This window comes from Tenrec ecaudatus, chromosome 14 (assembly GCF_050624435.1).
Source record: "Tenrec ecaudatus isolate mTenEca1 chromosome 14, mTenEca1.hap1, whole genome shotgun sequence".
Taxonomy (NCBI): Eukaryota; Metazoa; Chordata; class Mammalia; order Afrosoricida; family Tenrecidae; genus Tenrec; species Tenrec ecaudatus.
The window spans coordinates 99781055-99802781 of NC_134543.1; positions in this window are offsets into that span (position 1 = coordinate 99781055).

The following is a 21727-nucleotide window of genomic DNA, read 5'->3' on the forward strand; positions in this document are numbered from 1 at the left end:
CATGCAGGTATAAGAGAATTCCGAAGAAAGCTGAACATCCACAATTGAATGGCCATTGCTAGAAATGAAGTTGCAGCCGGATCGGACTGGGAAACTTAAGCTTCCATTAGACAATGAAGATGTTAGAATCTGGTAGGTCCACAATTCACGGTTTCTTTAGATCCATGAAATTCCTTGTTGAATTTTAGTCAGAAAATGAAAACTACGGAGCCTCTGTTCAGCAAGCCCGGGTGTAGCTCCCATAGGCACACTGGTGCTCCTCTAGAATTTGGATAAAAATCTTTTTCAGGAGAATAAGGAACCTTGATCAAGCCAGGTGGGTTTTGACAAAAGAATTGCTGCCTGTGCCAGGTATACTGACAAGCACCCAGCTGTGCCAGTCCAGCATGTATTCAGCACAGGAATCTGCATCCATAGAGCCAAGACAAAGGAAAGCTCAGGGAGGCAGCACCCGTGTAGAAAATCATTTGTACTTCAAAGAGGAGGCCAATGAGGTGAAAGGAAATACCCATGGCAAATAGTTTTTATCAGTTGCAGAATTTCACAGAGCAATATTGCTGGGAGAGAAAAGGCACCACCTGAGGGAGGCACTCTCCACAAAACTACCTAGGGCAGGAGCCAGGTTGCCCCCAGGCACTAGCCCTGTCAGGCCTCAGCATTGTAAGGAGAGTTCACTGAAGTCCCTGAGTGAAGTTTTCTCCGCTGTCCTATGTCTACGTTCCTAAAATTTACTCTGTGGTTTCTGATGATCCTGGGTTATGAAAGGCCACTATTCATCGTTCTCCTTACACTCGTGCGCCTCCATCGACCTTAAAAGAAAGGGAGATTCATTCCCCTGCACCTCCACAAAAAAAAAAAAAAAGAAAGAAAGAAAGAAAGGGAGGACACGCAACTGCTGGCAGGTAAATTCAGCAAACTTTGTCTCAACCCAAAAGAGACAGCTCTGTGGTGACCCGTCTTCCACGGTAAAACATTTCCTAGCCAATAAGGAATCTTCCCATCGCAATGACAATATGAGAGAATTGCCACCGATGGATTTGCCGCTGTGCCTACAAACATCATCTTGAGGCCATACAGTAGTGAAGCACGGGAACCCAGGCGCTTCACCCTTTACGATAGACCAGTGAAACTCAGAGAAGCACTATTGACTTTTGAGACATGACGTTGCTGGAAGCATCAGTGTACAGAGGCATGGGAACCTCGAAGGAGCTTCTTCGTGTGAATAAAACGCAAGCTGAACTTCATGGCAGGTTCCAGATTCTCAGGAATTCCACGGGCTGTATTGCTCAGAGGTAGAACCCAATGCTTAGGGCACATTTGAACTGAAAAATCTTGCTGGACTCACGGCTTTCCCAAAGACCCAAGGTTCTCAAAGAGCGAGGGTAAGTTTGATGGAAAAACAAACTGCCGGTGGCGCCTTTTTGCCTTGAAACCGGCAAGGAGCAAGATTTTCCTTAAACCAGGAATCTCAGAAACATTGTGATCGTGAAGGAAAACCAGGGAGAGCAGATGTACTTCCAATAATCCTACACTTCAATGAAACCTCAAACCTAAATCCTATATTAAAACCAACCCTAATCCTAGCCCTAACCTAGGTCAAAACCTAGCCCTAGGTCTAAACCTAAAAAGAGGTGTAACCCTAAGCCTAGGTGTAATTCTGTAGACTCCTAACCTTAAACTGAACCCTAACCTAAGGCTCAGCCTAAACCAAGCCCTAACCCTAACCATATGTCTACCCTAAGGCTAAGCCTAATCCTAACCCCAAATCTGATGTGAACATGCAGCTCCCCCTACAACTAACCTTACTCCTAACCGTCACCCTTCGCCTGAACCTAACTTAACTCTATCCATCACCTTCAATCCAAGCCTCCATATCACCTTTATTGTAATCCAATCCTTTAAACTAGACAGAGAGCTAAACTTATCCACAACCAAAACGGATGTAACACACAAGCCACAAGCCTGACCCCAACTCTTAACCTCACACACTTTCTATCCCTCACACAAATATTAACCCCAACCCATACCTAAAGAGTCAAGTTCACCATAAGCCTAAATGAGACAATAGGTTCATTCATCCTTAAGCACTAAACCCTACTCTTACCTTCAACCTCACACTCACCCTACATTTGATCCATAACCTTACCATAAACCGAATACTCACGCAGCAGTAACTCTAACCTGAACTCTAACAATGTCTCTAAAAATGGCCACATGCTTGTACCTATGCCCATCTAAAGTTAAGGCTATACCGAAATCTTCTGTCCCACTATTTTGCAGCATTTAAAGAAGTACACTGGGAAAGATTTTTCTGCAAGGAAGAAACTGCAGGCGGCGTGGCTGAACTGAGAATACAATGCTGCACGAGCTCTTTGCCCTCAGATGTGGAAGTGTCAACAGTTGGCACTATAAAGAAACGGGAGTTTAATAAGTGATCATCAACCCCTGTGAATTCCCTTTGTTCTAGACGCCTGAAATAAAGAGTTGTCCTGAGTCACATAAACCTCCACCGGGTGGTCTTAACGTGGCGCGGGAACATGCAGGTATAAGAGAATTCCGAAGAAAGCTGAACATCCACAATTGAATGGCCATTGCTAGAAATGAAGTTGCAGCCGGATCGGACTGGGAAACTTAAGCTTCCATTAGACAATGAAGATGTTAGAATCTGGTAGGTCCACAATTCACGGTTTCTTTAGATCCATGAAATTCCTTGTTGAATTTTAGTCAGAAAATGAAAACTCCGGAGCCTCTGTTCAGCAAGCCCGGGTGTAGCTCCCATAGGCACACTGGTGCTCCTCTAGAATTTGGATAAAAATCTTTTTCAGGAGAATAAGGAACCTTGATCAAGCCAGGTGGGTTTTGACAAAAGAATTGCTGCCTGTGCCAGGTATACTGACAAGCACCCAGCTGTGCCAGTCCAGCATGTATTCAGCACAGGAATCTGCATCCATAGAGCCAAGACAAAGGAAAGCTCAGGGAGGCAGCACCCATGTAGAAAATCATTTGTACTTCAAAGAGGAGGCCAATGAGGTGAAAGGAAATACCCATGGCAAATAGTTTTTATCAGTTGCAGAATTTCACAGAGCAATATTGCTGGGAGAGAAAAGGCACCACCTGAGGGAGGCACTCTCCACAAAACTACCTAAGGCAGGAGCCAGGTTGCCCCCAGGCACTAGCCGTGTCAGGCCTAAGTATTGTAAGGAGAGTTCACTGAAGTCCCTGAGTGAAGTTTTCTCCGCTGTCCTATGTCTACGTTCCTAAAATTTACTCTGTGGTTTCTGATGATCCTGGGTTATGAAAGGCCACTATTCATCGTTCTCCTTACACTCGTGCGCCTCCATCGACCTTAAAAGAAAGGGAGATTCATTCCCCTGCACCTCCACAAAAAAAAAAAAAAAAAAAGAAAGAAAGAAAGGGAGGACACGCAACTGCTGGCAGGTAAATTCAGCAAACTTTGTCTCAACCCAAAAGAGACAGCTCTGTGGTGACCCGTCTTCCACGGTAAAACATTTCCTAGCCAATAAGGAATCTTCCCATCGCAATGACAATATGAGAGAATTGCCACCGATGGATTTGCCGCTGTGCCTACAAACATCATCTTGAGGCCATACAGTAGTGAAGCACGGGAACCCAGGCGCTTCACCCTTTACGCTAGACCAGTGAAACTCAGAGAAGCACTATTGACTTTTGAGACATGACGTTGCTGGAAGCATCAGTGTACAGAGGCATGGGAACCTCGAAGGAGCTTCTTCGTGTGAATAAAACGCAGGCTGAACTTCATGGCAGGTTCCAGATTCTCAGGAATTCCACGGGCTGTATTGCTCAGAGGTAGAACCCAATGCTTAGGGCACATTTGAACTGAAAAATCTTGCTGGACTCACGGCTTTCCCAAAGACCCAAGGTTCTCAAAGAGCGAGGGTAAGTTTGATGGAAAAACAAACTGCCGGTGGCGCCTTTTTGCCTTGAAACCGGCAAGGAGCAAGATTTTCCTTAAACCATGAATCTCAGAAACATTGTGATCGTGAAGGAAAACCAGGGAGAGCAGATGTACTTCCAATAATCCTACACTTCAATGAAACCTCAAACCTAAATCCTATATTAAAACCAACCCTAATCCTAGCCCTAACCTAGGTCAAAACCTAGCCCTAGGTCTAAACCTAAAAAGAGGTGTAATCCTAAGCCTAGGTGTAATTCTGTAGACTCCTAACCTTAAACTGAACCCTAACCTAAGGCTCAGCCTAAACCAAGCCCTAACCCTAACCATATGTCTACCCTAAGGCTAAACCTAATCCTAACCCCAAATCTGATGTGAACATGCAGCTCCCCCTACAACTAACCTTACTCCTAACCGTCACCCTTCGCCTGAACCTAACCTAACTCTATCCATCACCTTCAATCCAAGCCTCCATATCACCTTTATTGTAATCCAATCCTTTAAACTAGACAGAGAGCTAAACTTATCCACAACCAAAACGGATGTAACACACAAGCCGCAAGCCTGACCCCAACTCTTAACCTCACACACTTTCTATCCCTCACACAAATATTAACCCCAACCCATACCTAAAGAGTCAAGTTCACCATAAGCCTAAATGAGACAATAGGTTCATTCATCCTTAAGCACTAAACCCTACTCTTACCTTCAACCTCACACTCACCCTACATTTGATCCATAACCTTACCATAAACCGAATACTCACGCAGCAGTAACTCTAACCTGAACTCTAACAATGTCTCTAAAAATGGCCACATGCTTGTACCTATGCCCATCTAAAGTTAAGGCTATACCGAAATCTTCTGTCCCACTATTTTGCAGCATTTAAAGAAGTACACTGGGAAAGATTTTTCTGCAAGGAAGAAACTGCAGGCGGCGTGGCTGAACTGAGAATACAATGCTGCACGAGCTCTTTGCCCTCAGATGTGGAAGTGTCAACAGTTGGCACTATAAAGAAACGGGAGTTTAATAAGTGATCATCAACCCCTGTGAATTCCCTTTGTTCTAGACGCCTGAAATAAAGAGTTGTCCTGAGTCACATAAACCTCCACCGGGTGGTCTTAACGTGGCGCGGGAACATGCAGGTATAAGAGAATTCCGAAGAAAGCTGAACATCCACAATTGAATGGCCATTGCTAGAAATGAAGTTGCAGCCGGATCGGACTGGGAAACTTAAGCTTCCATTAGACAATGAAGATGTTAGAATCTGGTAGGTCCACAATTCACGGTTTCTTTAGATCCATGAAATTCCTTGTTGAATTTTAGTCAGAAAATGAAAACTCCGGAGCCTCTGTTCAGCAAGCCCGGGTGTAGCTCCCATAGGCACACTGGTGCTCCTCTAGAATTTGGATAAAAATCTTTTTCAGGAGAATAAGGAACCTTGATCAAGCCAGGTGGGTTTTGACAAAAGAATTGCTGCCTGTGCCAGGTATACTGACAAGCACCCAGCTGTGCCAGTCCAGCATGTATTCAGCACAGGAATCTGCATCCATAGAGCCAAGACAAAGGAAAGCTCAGGGAGGCAGCACCCTTGTAGAAAATCATTTGTACTTCAAAGAGGAGGCCAATGAGGTGAAAGGAAATACCCATGGCAAATAGTTTTTATCAGTTGCAGAATTTCACAGAGCAATATTGCTGGGAGAGAAAAGGCACCACCTGAGGGAGGCACTCTCCACAAAACTACCTAAGGCAGGAGCCAGGTTGCCCCCAGGCACTAGCCGTGTCAGGCCTAAGTATTGTAAGGAGAGTTCACTGAAGTCCCTGAGTGAAGTTTTCTCCGCTGTCCTATGTCTACGTTCCTAAAATTTACTCTGTGGTTTCTGATGATCCTGGGTTATGAAAGGCCACTATTCATCGTTCTCCTTACACTCGTGCGCCTCCATCGACCTTAAAAGAAAGGGAGATTCATTCCCCTGCACCTCCACAAAAAAAAAAAAAAAAAAAGAAAGAAAGAAAGGGAGGACACGCAACTGCTGGCAGGTAAATTCAGCAAACTTTGTCTCAACCCAAAAGAGACAGCTCTGTGGTGACCCGTCTTCCACGGTAAAACATTTCCTAGCCAATAAGGAATCTTCCCATCGCAATGACAATATGAGAGAATTGCCACCGATGGATTTGCCGCTGTGCCTACAAACATCATCTTGAGGCCATACAGTAGTGAAGCACGGGAACCCAGGCGCTTCACCCTTTACGCTAGACCAGTGAAACTCAGAGAAGCACTATTGACTTTTGAGACATGACGTTGCTGGAAGCATCAGTGTACAGAGGCATGGGAACCTCGAAGGAGCTTCTTCGTGTGAATAAAACGCAGGCTGAACTTCATGGCAGGTTCCAGATTCTCAGGAATTCCACGGGCTGTATTGCTCAGAGGTAGAACCCAATGCTTAGGGCACATTTGAACTGAAAAATCTTGCTGGACTCACGGCTTTCCCAAAGACCCAAGGTTCTCAAAGAGCGAGGGTAAGTTTGATGGAAAAACAAACTGCCGGTGGCGCCTTTTTGCCTTGAAACCGGCAAGGAGCAAGATTTTCCTTAAACCATGAATCTCAGAAACATTGTGATCGTGAAGGAAAACCAGGGAGAGCAGATGTACTTCCAATAATCCTACACTTCAATGAAACCTCAAACCTAAATCCTATATTAAAACCAACCCTAATCCTAGCCCTAACCTAGGTCAAAACCTAGCCCTAGGTCTAAACCTAAAAAGAGGTGTAATCCTAAGCCTAGGTGTAATTCTGTAGACTCCTAACCTTAAACTGAACCCTAACCTAAGGCTCAGCCTAAACCAAGCCCTAACCCTAACCATATGTCTACCCTAAGGCTAAACCTAATCCTAACCCCAAATCTGATGTGAACATGCAGCTCCCCCTACAACTAACCTTACTCCTAACCGTCACCCTTCGCCTGAACCTAACCTAACTCTATCCATCACCTTCAATCCAAGCCTCCATATCACCTTTATTGTAATCCAATCCTTTAAACTAGACAGAGAGCTAAACTTATCCACAACCAAAACGGATGTAACACACAAGCCGCAAGCCTGACCCCAACTCTTAACCTCACACACTTTCTATCCCTCACACAAATATTAACCCCAACCCATACCTAAAGAGTCAAGTTCACCATAAGCCTAAATGAGACAATAGGTTCATTCATCCTTAAGCACTAAACCCTACTCTTACCTTCAACCTCACACTCACCCTACATTTGATCCATAACCTTACCATAAACCGAATACTCACGCAGCAGTAACTCTAACCTGAACTCTAACAATGTCTCTAAAAATGGCCACATGCTTGTACCTATGCCCATCTAAAGTTAAGGCTATACCGAAATCTTCTGTCCCACTATTTTGCAGCATTTAAAGAAGTACACTGGGAAAGATTTTTCTGCAAGGAAGAAACTGCAGGCGGCGTGGCTGAACTGAGAATACAATGCTGCACGAGCTCTTTGCCCTCAGATGTGGAAGTGTCAACAGTTGGCACTATAAAGAAACGGGAGTTTAATAAGTGATCATCAACCCCTGTGAATTCCCTTTGTTCTAGACGCCTGAAATAAAGAGTTGTCCTGAGTCACATAAACCTCCACCGGGTGGTCTTAACGTGGCGCGGGAACATGCAGGTATAAGAGAATTCCGAAGAAAGCTGAACATCCACAATTGAATGGCCATTGCTAGAAATGAAGTTGCAGCCGGATCGGACTGGGAAACTTAAGCTTCCATTAGACAATGAAGATGTTAGAATCTGGTAGGTCCACAATTCACGGTTTCTTTAGATCCATGAAATTCCTTGTTGAATTTTAGTCAGAAAATGAAAACTCCGGAGCCTCTGTTCAGCAAGCCCGGGTGTAGCTCCCATAGGCACACTGGTGCTCCTCTAGAATTTGGATAAAAATCTTTTTCAGGAGAATAAGGAACCTTGATCAAGCCAGGTGGGTTTTGACAAAAGAATTGCTGCCTGTGCCAGGTATACTGACAAGCACCCAGCTGTGCCAGTCCAGCATGTATTCAGCACAGGAATCTGCATCCATTGAGCCAAGACAAAGGAAAGCTCAGGGAGGCAGCACCCGTGTAGAAAAGCATTTGTACTTCAAAGAGGAGGCCAATGAGGTGAAAGGAAATACCCATGGCAAATAGTTTTTATCAGTTGCAGAATTTCACAGAGCAATATTGCTGGGAGAGAAAAGGCACCACCTGAGGGAGGCACTCTCCACAAAACTACCTAGGGCAGGAGCCAGGTTGCCCCCAGGCACTAGGCGTGTCAGGCCTCAGCATTGTAAGGAGAGTTCACTGAAGTCCCTGAGTGAAGTTTTCTCCGCTGTCCTATGTCTACGTTCCTAAAATTTACTCTGTGGTTTCTGATGATCCTGGGTTATGAAAGGCCACTATTCATCGTTCTCCTTACACTCGTGCGCCTCCATCGACCTTAAAAGAAAGGGAGATTCATTCCCCTGCACCTCCACCAAAAAAAAAAAATAAGAAAGTGAGGACACGCAACTGCTGGCAGGTAAATTCAGCAAACTTTGTCTCAACCCAAAAGAGACAGCTCTGTGGTGACCCGTCTTCCACGGTAAAACATTTCCTAGCCAATAAGGAATCTTCCCATCGCAATGACAATATGAGAGAATTGCCACCGATGGATTTGCCGCTGTGCCTACAAACATCATCTTGAGGCCATACAGTAGTGAAGCACGGGAACCCAGGCGCTTCACCCTTTACGCTAGACCAGTGAAACTCAGAGAAGCACTATTGACTTTTGAGACATGACGTTGCTGGAAGCATCAGTGTACAGAGGCATGGGAACCTCGAAGGAGCTTCTTCGTGTGAATAAAACGCAGGCTGAACTTCATGGCAGGTTCCAGATTCTCAGGAATTCCACGGGCTGTATTGCTCAGAGGTAGAACCCAATGCTTAGGGCACATTTGAACTGAAAAATCTTGCTGGACTCACGGCTTTCCCAAAGACCCAAGGTTCTCAAAGAGCGAGGGTAAGTTTGATGGAAAAACAAACTGCCGGTGGCGCCTTTTTGCCTTGAAACCGGCAAGGAGCAAGATTTTCCTTAAACCATGAATCTCAGAAACATTGTGATCGTGAAGGAAAACCAGGGAGAGCAGATGTACTTCCAATAATCCTACACTTCAATGAAACCTCAAACCTAAATCCTATATTAAAACCAACCCTAATCCTAGCCCTAACCTAGGTCAAAACCTAGCCCTAGGTCTAAACCTAAAAAGAGGTGTAATCCTAAGCCTAGGTGTAATTCTGTAGACTCCTAACCTTAAACTGAACCCTAACCTAAGGCTCAGCCTAAACCAAGCCCTAACCCTAACCATATGTCTACCCTAAGGCTAAGCCTAATCCTAACCCCAAATCTGATGTGAACATGCAGCTCCCCCTACAACTAACCTTACTCCTAACCGTCACCCTTCGCCTGAACCTAACCTAACTCTATCCATCACCTTCAATCCAAGCCTCCATATCACCTTTATTGTAATCCAATCCTTTAAACTAGACAGAGAGCTAAACTTATCCACAACCAAAACGGATGTAACACACAAGCCGCAAGCCTGACCCCAACCCTTAACCTCACACACTTTCTATCCCTCACACAAATATTAACCCCAACCCATACCTAAAGAGTCAAGTTCACCATAAGCCTAAATGAGACAATAGGTTCATTCATCCTTAAGCACTAAACCCTACTCTTACCTTCAACCTCACACTCACCCTACATTTGATCCATAACCTTACCATAAACCGAATACTCACGCAGCAGTAACTCTAACCTGAACTCTAACAATGTCTCTAAAAATGGCCACATGCTTGTACCTATGCCCATCTAAAGTTAAGGCTATACCGAAATCTTCTGTCCCACTATTTTGCAGCATTTAAAGAAGTACACTGGGAAAGATTTTTCTGCAAGGAAGAAACTGCAGGCGGCGTGGCTGAACTGAGAATACAATGCTGCACGAGCTCTTTGCCCTCAGATGTGGAAGTGTCAACAGTTGGCACTATAAAGAAACGGGAGTTTAATAAGTGATCATCAACCCCTGTGAATTCCCTTTGTTCTAGACGCCTGAAATAAAGAGTTGTCCTGAGTCACATAAACCTCCACCGGGTGGTCTTAACGTGGCGCGGGAACATGCAGGTATAAGAGAATTCCGAAGAAAGCTGAACATCCACAATTGAATGGCCATTGCTAGAAATGAAGTTGCAGCCGGATCGGACTGGGAAACTTAAGCTTCCATTAGACAATGAAGATGTTAGAATCTGGTAGGTCCACAATTCACGGTTTCTTTAGATCCATGAAATTCCTTGTTGAATTTTAGTCAGAAAATGAAAACTCCGGAGCCTCTGTTCAGCAAGCCCGGGTGTAGCTCCCATAGGCACACTGGTGCTCCTCTAGAATTTGGATAAAAATCTTTTTCAGGAGAATAAGGAACCTTGATCAAGCCAGGTGGGTTTTGACAAAAGAATTGCTGCCTGTGCCAGGTATACTGACAAGCACCCAGCTGTGCCAGTCCAGCATGTATTCAGCACAGGAATCTGCATCCATTGAGCCAAGACAAAGGAAAGCTCAGGGAGGCAGCACCCGTGTAGAAAAGCATTTGTACTTCAAAGAGGAGGCCAATGAGGTGAAAGGAAATACCCATGGCAAATAGTTTTTATCAGTTGCAGAATTTCACAGAACAATATTGCTGGGAGAGAAAAGGCACCACCTGAGGGAGGCACTCTCCACAAAACTACCTAGGGCAGGAGCCAGGTTGCCCCCAGGCACTAGGCGTGTCAGGCCTCAGCATTGTAAGGAGAGTTCACTGAAGTCCCTGAGTGAAGTTTTCTCCGCTGTCCTATGTCTACGTTCCTAAAATTTACTCTGTGGTTTCTGATGATCCTGGGTTATGAAAGGCCACTATTCATCGTTCTCCTTACACTCGTGCGCCTCCATCGACCTTAAAAGAAAGGGAGATTCATTCCCCTGCACCTCCACCAAAAAAAAAAAAAAAGAAAGTGAGGACACGCAACTGCTGGCAGGTAAATTCAGCAAACTTTGTCTCAACCCAAAAGAGACAGCTCTGTGGTGACCCGTCTTCCACGGTAAAACATTTCCTAGCCAATAAGGAATCTTCCCATCGCAATGACAATATGAGAGAATTGCCGCCGATGGATTTGCCGCTGTGCCTACAAACATCATCTTGAGGCCATACAGTAGTGAAGCACGGGAACCCAGGCGCTTCACCCTTTACGCTAGACCAGTGAAACTCAGAGAAGCACTATTGACCTGTGAGACATGACGTTGCTGGAAGCATCAGTGTACAGAGGCATGGGAACCTCGACGGAGCTTCTTCGTGTGAATAAAACGCAGGCTGAACTTCATGGCAGGTTCCAGATTCTCAGGAATTCCACGGGCTGTATTGCTCAGAGGTAGAACCCAATGCTTAGGGCACATTTGAACTGAAAAATCTTGCTGGACTCACGGCTTTCCCAAAGACCCAAGGTTCTCAAAGAGCGAGGGTAAGTTTGACGGAAAAACAAACTGCCGGTGGCGCCTTTTTGCCTTGAAACCGGCAAGGAGCAAGATTTTCCTTAAACCATGAATCTCAGAAACATTGTGATCGTGAAGGAAAACCAGGGAGAGCAGATGTACTTCCAATAATCCTACACTTCAATGAAACCTCAAACCTAAATCCTATATTAAAACCAACCCTAATCCTAGCCCTAACCTAGGTCAAAACCTAGCCCTAGGTCTAAACCTAAAAAGAGGTGTAACCCTAAGCCTAGGTGTAATTCTGTAGACTCCTAACCTTAAACTGAACCCTAACCTAAGGCTCAGCCTAAACCAAGCCCTAACCCTAACCATATGTCTACCCTAAGGCTAAGCCTAATCCTAACCCCAAATCTGATGTGAACATGCAGCTCCCCCTACAACTAACCTTACTCCTAACCGTCACCCTTCGCCTGAACCTAACTTAACTCTATCCATCACCTTCAATCCAAGCCTCCATATCACCTTTATTGTAATCCAATCCCTTAAACTAGACAGAGAGCTAAACTTATCCACAGCCAAAACGGATGTAACACACAAGCCGCAAGCCTGACCCCAACTCTTAACCTCACACACTTTCTATCCCTCACACAAATATTAACCCCAACCCATACCTAAAGAGTCAAGTTCACCATAAGCCTAAATGAGACAATAGGTTCATTCATCCTTAAGCACTAAACCCTACTCTTACCTTCAACCTCACACTCACCCTACATTTGATCCATAACCTTACCATAAACCGAATACTCACGCAGCAGTAACTCTAACCTGAACTCTAACAATGTCTCTAAAAATGGCCACATGCTTGTACCTATGCCCATCTAAAGTTAAGGCTATACCGAAATCTTCTGTCCCACTATTTTGCAGCATTTAAAGAAGTACACTGGGAAAGATTTTTCTGCAAGGAAGAAACTGCAGGCGGCGTGGCTGAACTGAGAATACAATGCTGCACGAGCTCTTTGCCCTCAGATGTGGAAGTGTCAACAGTTGGCACTATAAAGAAACGGGAGTTTAATAAGTGATCATCAACCCCTGTGAATTCCCTTTGTTCTAGACGCCTGAAATAAAGAGTTGTCCTGAGTCACATAAACCTCCACCGGGTGGTCTTAACGTGGCGCGGGAACATGCAGGTATAAGAGAATTCCGAAGAAAGCTGAACATCCACAATTGAATGGCCATTGCTAGAAATGAAGTTGCAGCCGGATCGGACTGGGAAACTTAAGCTTCCATTAGACAATGAAGATGTTAGAATCTGGTAGGTCCACAATTCACGGTTTCTTTAGATCCATGAAATTCCTTGTTGAATTTTAGTCAGAAAATGAAAACTCCGGAGCCTCTGTTCAGCAAGCCCGGGTGTAGCTCCCATAGGCACACTGGTGCTCCTCTAGAATTTGGATAAAAATCTTTTTCAGGAGAATAAGGAACCTTGATCAAGCCAGGTGGGTTTTGACAAAAGAATTGCTGCCTGTGCCAGGTATACTGACAAGCACCCAGCTGTGCCAGTCCAGCATGTATTCAGCACAGGAATCTGCATCCATTGAGCCAAGACAAAGGAAAGCTCAGGGAGGCAGCACCCGTGTAGAAAAGCATTTGTACTTCAAAGAGGAGGCCAATGAGGTGAAAGGAAATACCCATGGCAAATAGTTTTTATCAGTTGCAGAATTTCACAGAACAATATTGCTGGGAGAGAAAAGGCACCACCTGAGGGAGGCACTCTCCACAAAACTACCTAGGGCAGGAGCCAGGTTGCCCCCAGGCACTAGGCGTGTCAGGCCTCAGCATTGTAAGGAGAGTTCACTGAAGTCCCTGAGTGAAGTTTTCTCCGCTGTCCTATGTCTACGTTCCTAAAATTTACTCTGTGGTTTCTGATGATCCTGGGTTATGAAAGGCCACTATTCATCGTTCTCCTTACACTCGTGCGCCTCCATCGACCTTAAAAGAAAGGGAGATTCATTCCCCTGCACCTCCACCAAAAAAAAAAAAAAAGAAAGTGAGGACACGCAACTGCTGGCAGGTAAATTCAGCAAACTTTGTCTCAACCCAAAAGAGACAGCTCTGTGGTGACCCGTCTTCCACGGTAAAACATTTCCTAGCCAATAAGGAATCTTCCCATCGCAATGACAATATGAGAGAATTGCCGCCGATGGATTTGCCGCTGTGCCTACAAACATCATCTTGAGGCCATACAGTAGTGAAGCACGGGAACCCAGGCGCTTCACCCTTTACGCTAGACCAGTGAAACTCAGAGAAGCACTATTGACCTGTGAGACATGACGTTGCTGGAAGCATCAGTGTACAGAGGCATGGGAACCTCGACGGAGCTTCTTCGTGTGAATAAAACGCAGGCTGAACTTCATGGCAGGTTCCAGATTCTCAGGAATTCCACGGGCTGTATTGCTCAGAGGTAGAACCCAATGCTTAGGGCACATTTGAACTGAAAAATCTTGCTGGACTCACGGCTTTCCCAAAGACCCAAGGTTCTCAAAGAGCGAGGGTAAGTTTGACGGAAAAACAAACTGCCGGTGGCGCCTTTTTGCCTTGAAACCGGCAAGGAGCAAGATTTTCCTTAAACCATGAATCTCAGAAACATTGTGATCGTGAAGGAAAACCAGGGAGAGCAGATGTACTTCCAATAATCCTACACTTCAATGAAACCTCAAACCTAAATCCTATATTAAAACCAACCCTAATCCTAGCCCTAACCTAGGTCAAAACCTAGCCCTAGGTCTAAACCTAAAAAGAGGTGTAACCCTAAGCCTAGGTGTAATTCTATAGACTCCTAACCTTAAACTGAACCCTAACCTAAGGCTCAGCCTAAACCAAGCCCTAACCCTAACCATATGTCTACCCTAAGGCTAAGCCTAATCCTAACCCCAAATCTGATGTGAACATGCAGCTCCCCCTACAACTAACCTTACTCCTAACCGTCACCCTTCGCCTGAACCTAACTTAACTCTATCCATCACCTTCAATCCAAGCCTCCATATCACCTTTATTGTAATCCAATCCCTTAAACTAGACAGAGAGCTAAACTTATCCACAGCCAAAACGGATGTAACACACAAGCCACAAGCCTGACCCCAACTCTTAACCTCACACACTTTCTAACCCTCACACAAATATTAACCCCAACCCATACCTAAAGAGTCAAGTTCACCATAAGCCTAAATGAGACAATAGGTTCATTCATCCTTAAGCACTAAACCCTACTCTTACCTTCAACCTCACACTCACCCTACATTTGATCCATAACCTTACCATAAACCGAATACTCACGCAGCAGTAACTCTAACCTGAACTCTAACAATGTCTCTAAAAATGGCCACATGCTTGTACCTATGCCCATCTAAAGTTAAGGCTATACCGAAATCTTCTGTCCCACTATTTTGCAGCATTTAAAGAAGTACACTGGGAAAGATTTTTCTGCAAGGAAGAAACTGCAGGCGGCGTGGCTGAACTGAGAATACAATGCTGCACGAGCTCTTTGCCCTCAGATGTGGAAGTGTCAACAGTTGGCACTCTAAAGAAACGGGAGTTTAATAAGTGATCATCAACCCCTGTGAATTCCCTTTGTTCTAGACGCCTGAAATAAAGAGTTGTCCTGAGTCACATAAACCTCCACCGGGTGGTCTTAACGTGGCGCGGGAACATGCAGGTATAAGAGAATTCCGAAGAAAGCTGAACATCCACAATTGAATGGCCATTGCTAGAAATGAAGTTGCAGCCGGATCGGACTGGGAAACTTAAGCTTCCATTAGACAATGAAGATGTTAGAATCTGGTAGGTCCACAATTCACGGTTTCTTTAGATCCATGAAATTCCTTGTTGAATTTTAGTCAGAAAATGAAAACTCCGGAGCCTCTGTTCAGCAAGCCCGGGTTTAGCTCCCATAGGCACACTGGTGCTCCTCTAGAATTTGGATAAAAATCTTTTTCAGGAGAATAAGGAACCTTGATCAAGCCAGGTGGGTTTTGACAAAAGAATTGCTGCCTGTGCCAGGTATACTGACAAGCACCCAGCTGTGCCAGTCCAGCATGTATTCAGCACAGGAATCTGCATCCATTGAGCCAAGACAAAGGAAAGCTCAGGGAGGCAGCACCCATGTAGAAAAGCATTTGTACTTCAAAGAGGAGGCCAATGAGGTGAAAGGAAATACCCATGGCAAATAGTTTTTATCAGTTGCAGAATTTCACAGAGCAATATTGCTGGGAGAGAAAAGGCACCACCTGAGGGAGGCACTCTCCACAAAACTACCTAGGGCAGGAGCCAGGTTGCCCCCAGGCACTAGGCGTGTCAGGCCTCAGCATTGTAAGGAGAGTTCACTGAAGTCCCTGAGTGAAGTTTTCTCCGCTGTCCTATGTCTACGTTCCTAAAATTTACTCTGTGGTTTCTGATGATCCTGGGTTATGAAAGGCCACTATTCATCGTTCTCCTTACACTCGTGCGCCTCCATCGACCTTAAAAGAAAGGGAGATTCATTCCCCTGCACCTCCACAAAAAAAAAAAAAAAGAAAGAAAGAAAGGGAGGACACGCAACTGCTGGCAGGTAAATTCAGCAAACTTTGTCTCAACCCAAAAGAGACAGCTCTGTGGTGACCCGTCTTCCACGGTAAAACATTTCCTAGCCAATAAGGAATCTTCCCATCGCAATGACAATATGAGAGAATTGCCACCGATGGATTTGCCGCTGTGCCTACAAACATCATCTTGAGGCCATACAGTAGTGAAGCACGGGAACCCAGGCGCTTCACCCTTTACGATAGACCAGTGAATCTCAGAGAAGCACTATTGACTTTTGAGACATGACGTTGCTGGAAGCATCAGTGTACAGAGGCATGGGAACCTCGAAGGAGCTTCTTCGTGTGAATAAAACGCAGGCTGAACTTCATGGCAGGTTCCAGATTCTCAGGAATTCCACGGGCTGTATTGCTCAGAGGTAGAACCCAATGCTTAGGGCACATTTGAACTGAAAAATCTTGCTGGACTCACGGCTTTCCCAAAGACCCAAGGTTCTCAAAGAGCGAGGGTAAGTTTGATGGAAAAACAAACTGCCGGTGGCGCCTTTTTGCCTTGAAACCGGCAAGGAGCAAGATTTTCCTTAAACCATGAATCTCAGAAACATTGTGATCGTGAAGGAAAACCAGGGAGAGCAGATGTACTTCCAATAATCCTACACTTCAATGAAACCTCAAACCTAAATCCTATATTAAAACCAACCCTAATCCTAGCCCTAACCTAGGTCAAAACCTAGCCCTAGGTCTAAACCTAAAAAGAGGTGTAACCCTAAGCCTAGGTGTAATTCTGTAGACTCCTAACCTTAAACTGAACCCTAACCTAAGGCTCAGCCTAAACCAAGCCCTAACCCTAACCATATGTCTACCCTAAGGCTAAGCCTAATCCTAACCCCAAATCTGATGTGAACATGCAGCTCCCCCTACAACTAACCTTACTCCTAACCGTCACCCTTCGCCTGAACCTAACTTAACTCTATCCATCACCTTCAATCCAAGCCTCCATATCACCTTTATTGTAATCCAATCCTTTAAACTAGACAGAGAGCTAAACTTATCCACAACCAAAACGGATGTAACACACAAGCCGCAAGCCTGACCCCAACTCTTAACCTCACACACTTTCTATCCCTCACACAAATATTAACCCCAACCCATACCTAAAGAGTCAAGTTCACCATAAGCCTAAATGAGACAATAGGTTCATTCATCCTTAAGCACTAAACCCTACTCTTACCTTCAACCTCACACTCACCCTACATTTGATCCATAACCTTACCATAAACCGAATACTCACGCAGCAGTAACTCTAACCTGAACTCTAACAATGTCTCTAAAAATGGCCACATGCTTGTACCTATGCCCATCTAAAGTTAAGGCTATACCGAAATCTTCTGTCCCACTATTTTGCAGCATTTAAAGAAGTACACTGGGAAAGATTTTTCTGCAAGGAAGAAACTGCAGGCGGCGTGGCTGAACTGAGAATACAATGCTGCACGAGCTCTTTGCCCTCAGATGTGGAAGTGTCAACAGTTGGCACTATAAAGAAACGGGAGTTTAATAAGTGATCATCAACCCCTGTGAATTCCCTTTGTTCTAGACGCCTGAAATAAAGAGTTGTCCTGAGTCACATAAACCTCCACCGGGTGGTCTTAACGTGGCGCGGGAACATGCAGGTATAAGAGAATTCCGAAGAAAGCTGAACATCCACAATTGAATGGCCATTGCTAGAAATGAAGTTGCAGCCGGATCGGACTGGGAAACTTAAGCTTCCATTAGACAATGAAGATGTTAGAATCTGGTAGGTCCACAATTCACGGTTTCTTTAGATCCATGAAATTCCTTGTTGAATTTTAGTCAGAAAATGAAAACTCCGGAGCCTCTGTTCAGCAAGCCCGGGTGTAGCTCCCATAGGCACACTGGTGCTCCTCTAGAATTTGGATAAAAATCTTTTTCAGGAGAATAAGGAACCTTGATCAAGCCAGGTGGGTTTTGACAAAAGAATTGCTGCCTGTGCCAGGTATACTGACAAGCACCCAGCTGTGCCAGTCCAGCATGTATTCAGCACAGGAATCTGCATCCATTGAGCCAAGACAAAGGAAAGCTCAGGGAGGCAGCACCCGTGTAGAAAAGCATTTGTACTTCAAAGAGGAGGCCAATGAGGTGAAAGGAAATACCCATGGCAAATAGTTTTTATCAGTTGCAGAATTTCACAGAGCAATATTGCTGGGAGAGAAAAGGCACCACCTGAGGGAGGCACTCTCCACAAAACTACCTAGGGCAGGAGCCAGGTTGCCCCCAGGCACTAGGCGTGTCAGGCCTCAGCATTGTAAGGAGAGTTCACTGAAGTCCCTGAGTGAAGTTTTCTCCGCTGTCCTATGTCTACGTTCCTAAAATTTACTCTGTGGTTTCTGATGATCCTGGGTTATGAAAGGCCACTATTCATCGTTCTCCTTACACTCGTGCGCCTCCATCGACCTTAAAAGAAAGGGAGATTCATTCCCCTGCACCTCCACCAAAAAAAAAAAATAAGAAAGTGAGGACACGCAACTGCTGGCAGGTAAATTCAGCAAACTTTGTCTCAACCCAAAAGAGACAGCTCTGTGGTGACCCGTCTTCCACGGTAAAACATTTCCTAGCCAATAAGGAATCTTCCCATCGCAATGACAATATGAGAGAATTGCCACCGATGGATTTGCCGCTGTGCCTACAAACATCATCTTGAGGCCATACAGTAGTGAAGCACGGGAACCCAGGCGCTTCACCCTTTACGCTAGACCAGTGAAACTCAGAGAAGCACTATTGACCTGTGAGACATGACGTTGCTGGAAGCATCAGTGTACAGAGGCATGGGAACCTGGAAGGAGCTTCTTCGTGTGAATAAAACGCAGGCTGAACTTCATGGCAGGTTCCAGATTCTCAGGAATTCCACGGGCTGTATTGCTCAGAGGTAGAACCCAATGCTTAGGGCACATTTGAACTGAAAAATCTTGCTGGACGCACGGCTTTCCCAAAGACCCAAGGTTCTCAAAGAGCGAGGGTAAGTTTGACGGAAAAACAAACTGCCGGTGGCGCCTTTTTGCCTTGAAACCGGCAAGGAGCAAGATTTTCCTTAAACCATGAATCTCAGAAACATTGTGATCGTGAAGGAAAACCAGGGAGAGCAGATGTACTTCCAATAATCCTAAACTTAAATGAAACCTCAAACCTAAATCCTATATTAAAACCAACCCTAATCCTAGCCCTAACCTAGGTCAAAACCTAGCCCTAGGTCTAAACCTAAAAAGAGGTGTAACCCTAAGCCTAGGTGTAATTCTGTAGACTCCTAACCTTAAACTGAACCCTAACCTAAGGCTCAGCCTAAACCAAGCCCTAACCCTAACCATATGTCTACCCTAAGGCTAAGCCTAATCCTAACCCCAAATCTGATGTGAACATGCAGCTCCCCCTACAACTAACCTTACTCCTAACCGTCACCCTTCGCCTGAACCTAACTTAACTCTATCCATCACCTTCAATCCAAGCCTCCATATCACCTTTATTGTAATCCAATCCTTTAAACTAGACAGAGAGCTAAACTTATCCACAACCAAAACGGATGTAACACACAAGCCGCAAGCCTGACCCCAACTCTTAACCTCACACACTTTCTATCCCTCACACAAATATTAACCCCAACCCATACCTAAAGAGTCAAGTTCACCATAAGCCTAAATGAGACAATAGGTTCATTCATCCTTAAGCACTAAACCCTACTCTTACCTTCAACCTCACACTCACCCTACATTTGATCCATAACCTTACCATAAACCGAATACTCACGCAGCAGTAACTCTAACCTGAACTCTAACAATGTCTCTAAAAATGGCCACATGCTTGTACCTATGCCCATCTAAAGTTAAGGCTATACCGAAATCTTCTGTCCCACTATTTTGCAGCATTTAAAGAAGTACACTGGGAAAGATTTTTCTGCAAGGAAGAAACTGCAGGCGGCGTGGCTGAACTGAGAATACAATGCTGCACGAGCTCTTTGCCCTCAGATGTGGAAGTGTCAACAGTTGGCACTATAAAGAAACGGGAGTTTAATAAGTGATCATCAACCCCTGTGAATTCCCTTTGTTCTAGACGCCTGAAATAAAGAGTTGTCCTGAGTCACATAAACCTCCACCGGGTGGTCTTAACGTGGCGCGGGAACATGCAGGTATAAGAGAATTCCGAAGAAAGCTGAACATCCACAATTGAATGGCCATTGCTAGAAATGAAGTTGCAGCCGGATCGGACTGGGAAACTTAAGCTTCCATTAGACAATGAAGATGTTAGAATCTGGTAGGTCCACAATTCACGGTTTCTTTAGATCCATGAAATTCCTTGTTGAATTTTAGTCAGAAAATGAAAACTCCGGAGCCTCTGTTCAGCAAGCCCGGGTGTAGCTCCCATAGGCACACTGGTGCTCCTCTAGAATTTGGATAAAAATCTTTTTCAGGAGAATAAGGAACCTTGATCAAGCCAGGTGGGTTTTGACAAAAGAATTGCTGCCTGTGCCAGGTATACTGACAAGCACCCAGCTGTGCCAGTCCAGCATGTATTCAGCACAGGAATCTGCATCCATTGAGCCAAGACAAAGGAAAGCTCAGGGAGGCAGCACCCATGTAGAAAAGCATTTGTACTTCAAAGAGGAGGCCAATGAGGTGAAAGGAAATACCCATGGCAAATAGTTTTTATCAGTTGCAGAATTTCACAGAGCAATATTGCTGGGAGAGAAAAGGCACCACCTGAGGGAGGCACTCTCCACAAAACTACCTAGGGCAGGAGCCAGGTTGCCCCCAGGCACTAGGCGTGTCAGGCCTCAGCATTGTAAGGAGAGTTCACTGAAGTCCCTGAGTGAAGTTTTCTCCGCTGTCCTATGTCTACGTTCCTAAAATTTACTCTGTGGTTTCTGATGATCCTGGGTTATGAAAGGCCACTATTCATCGTTCTCCTTACACTCGTGCGCCTCCATCGACCTTAAAAGAAAGGGAGATTCATTCCCCTGCACCTCCACCAAAAAAAAAAAGAAAGGGAGGACACGCAACTGCTGGCAGGTAAATTCAGCAAACTTTGTCTCAACCCAAAAGAGACAGCTCTGTGGTGACCCGTCTTCCACGGTAAAACATTTCCTAGCCAATAAGGAATCTTCCCATCGCAATGACAATATGAGAGAATTGCCGCCGATGGATTTGCCGCTGTGCCTACAAACATCATCTTGAGGCCATACAGTAGTGAAGCACGGGAACCCAGGCGCTTCACCCTTTACGCTAGACCAGTGAAACTCAGAGAAGCACTATTGACCTGTGAGACATGACGTTGCTGGAAGCATCAGTGTACAGAGGCATGGGAACCTCGACGGAGCTTCTTCGTGTGAATAAAACGCAGGCTGAACTTCATGGCAGGTTCCAGATTCTCAGGAATTCCACGGGCTGTATTGCTCAGAGGTAGAACCCAATGCTTAGGGCACATTTGAACTGAAAAATCTTGCTGGACTCACGGCTTTCCCAAAGACCCAAGGTTCTCAAAGAGCGAGGGTAAGTTTGACGGAAAAACAAACTGCCGGTGGCGCCTTTTTGCCTTGAAACCGGCAAGGAGCAAGATTTTCCTTAAACCATGAATCTCAGAAACATTGTGATCGTGAAGGAAAACCAGGG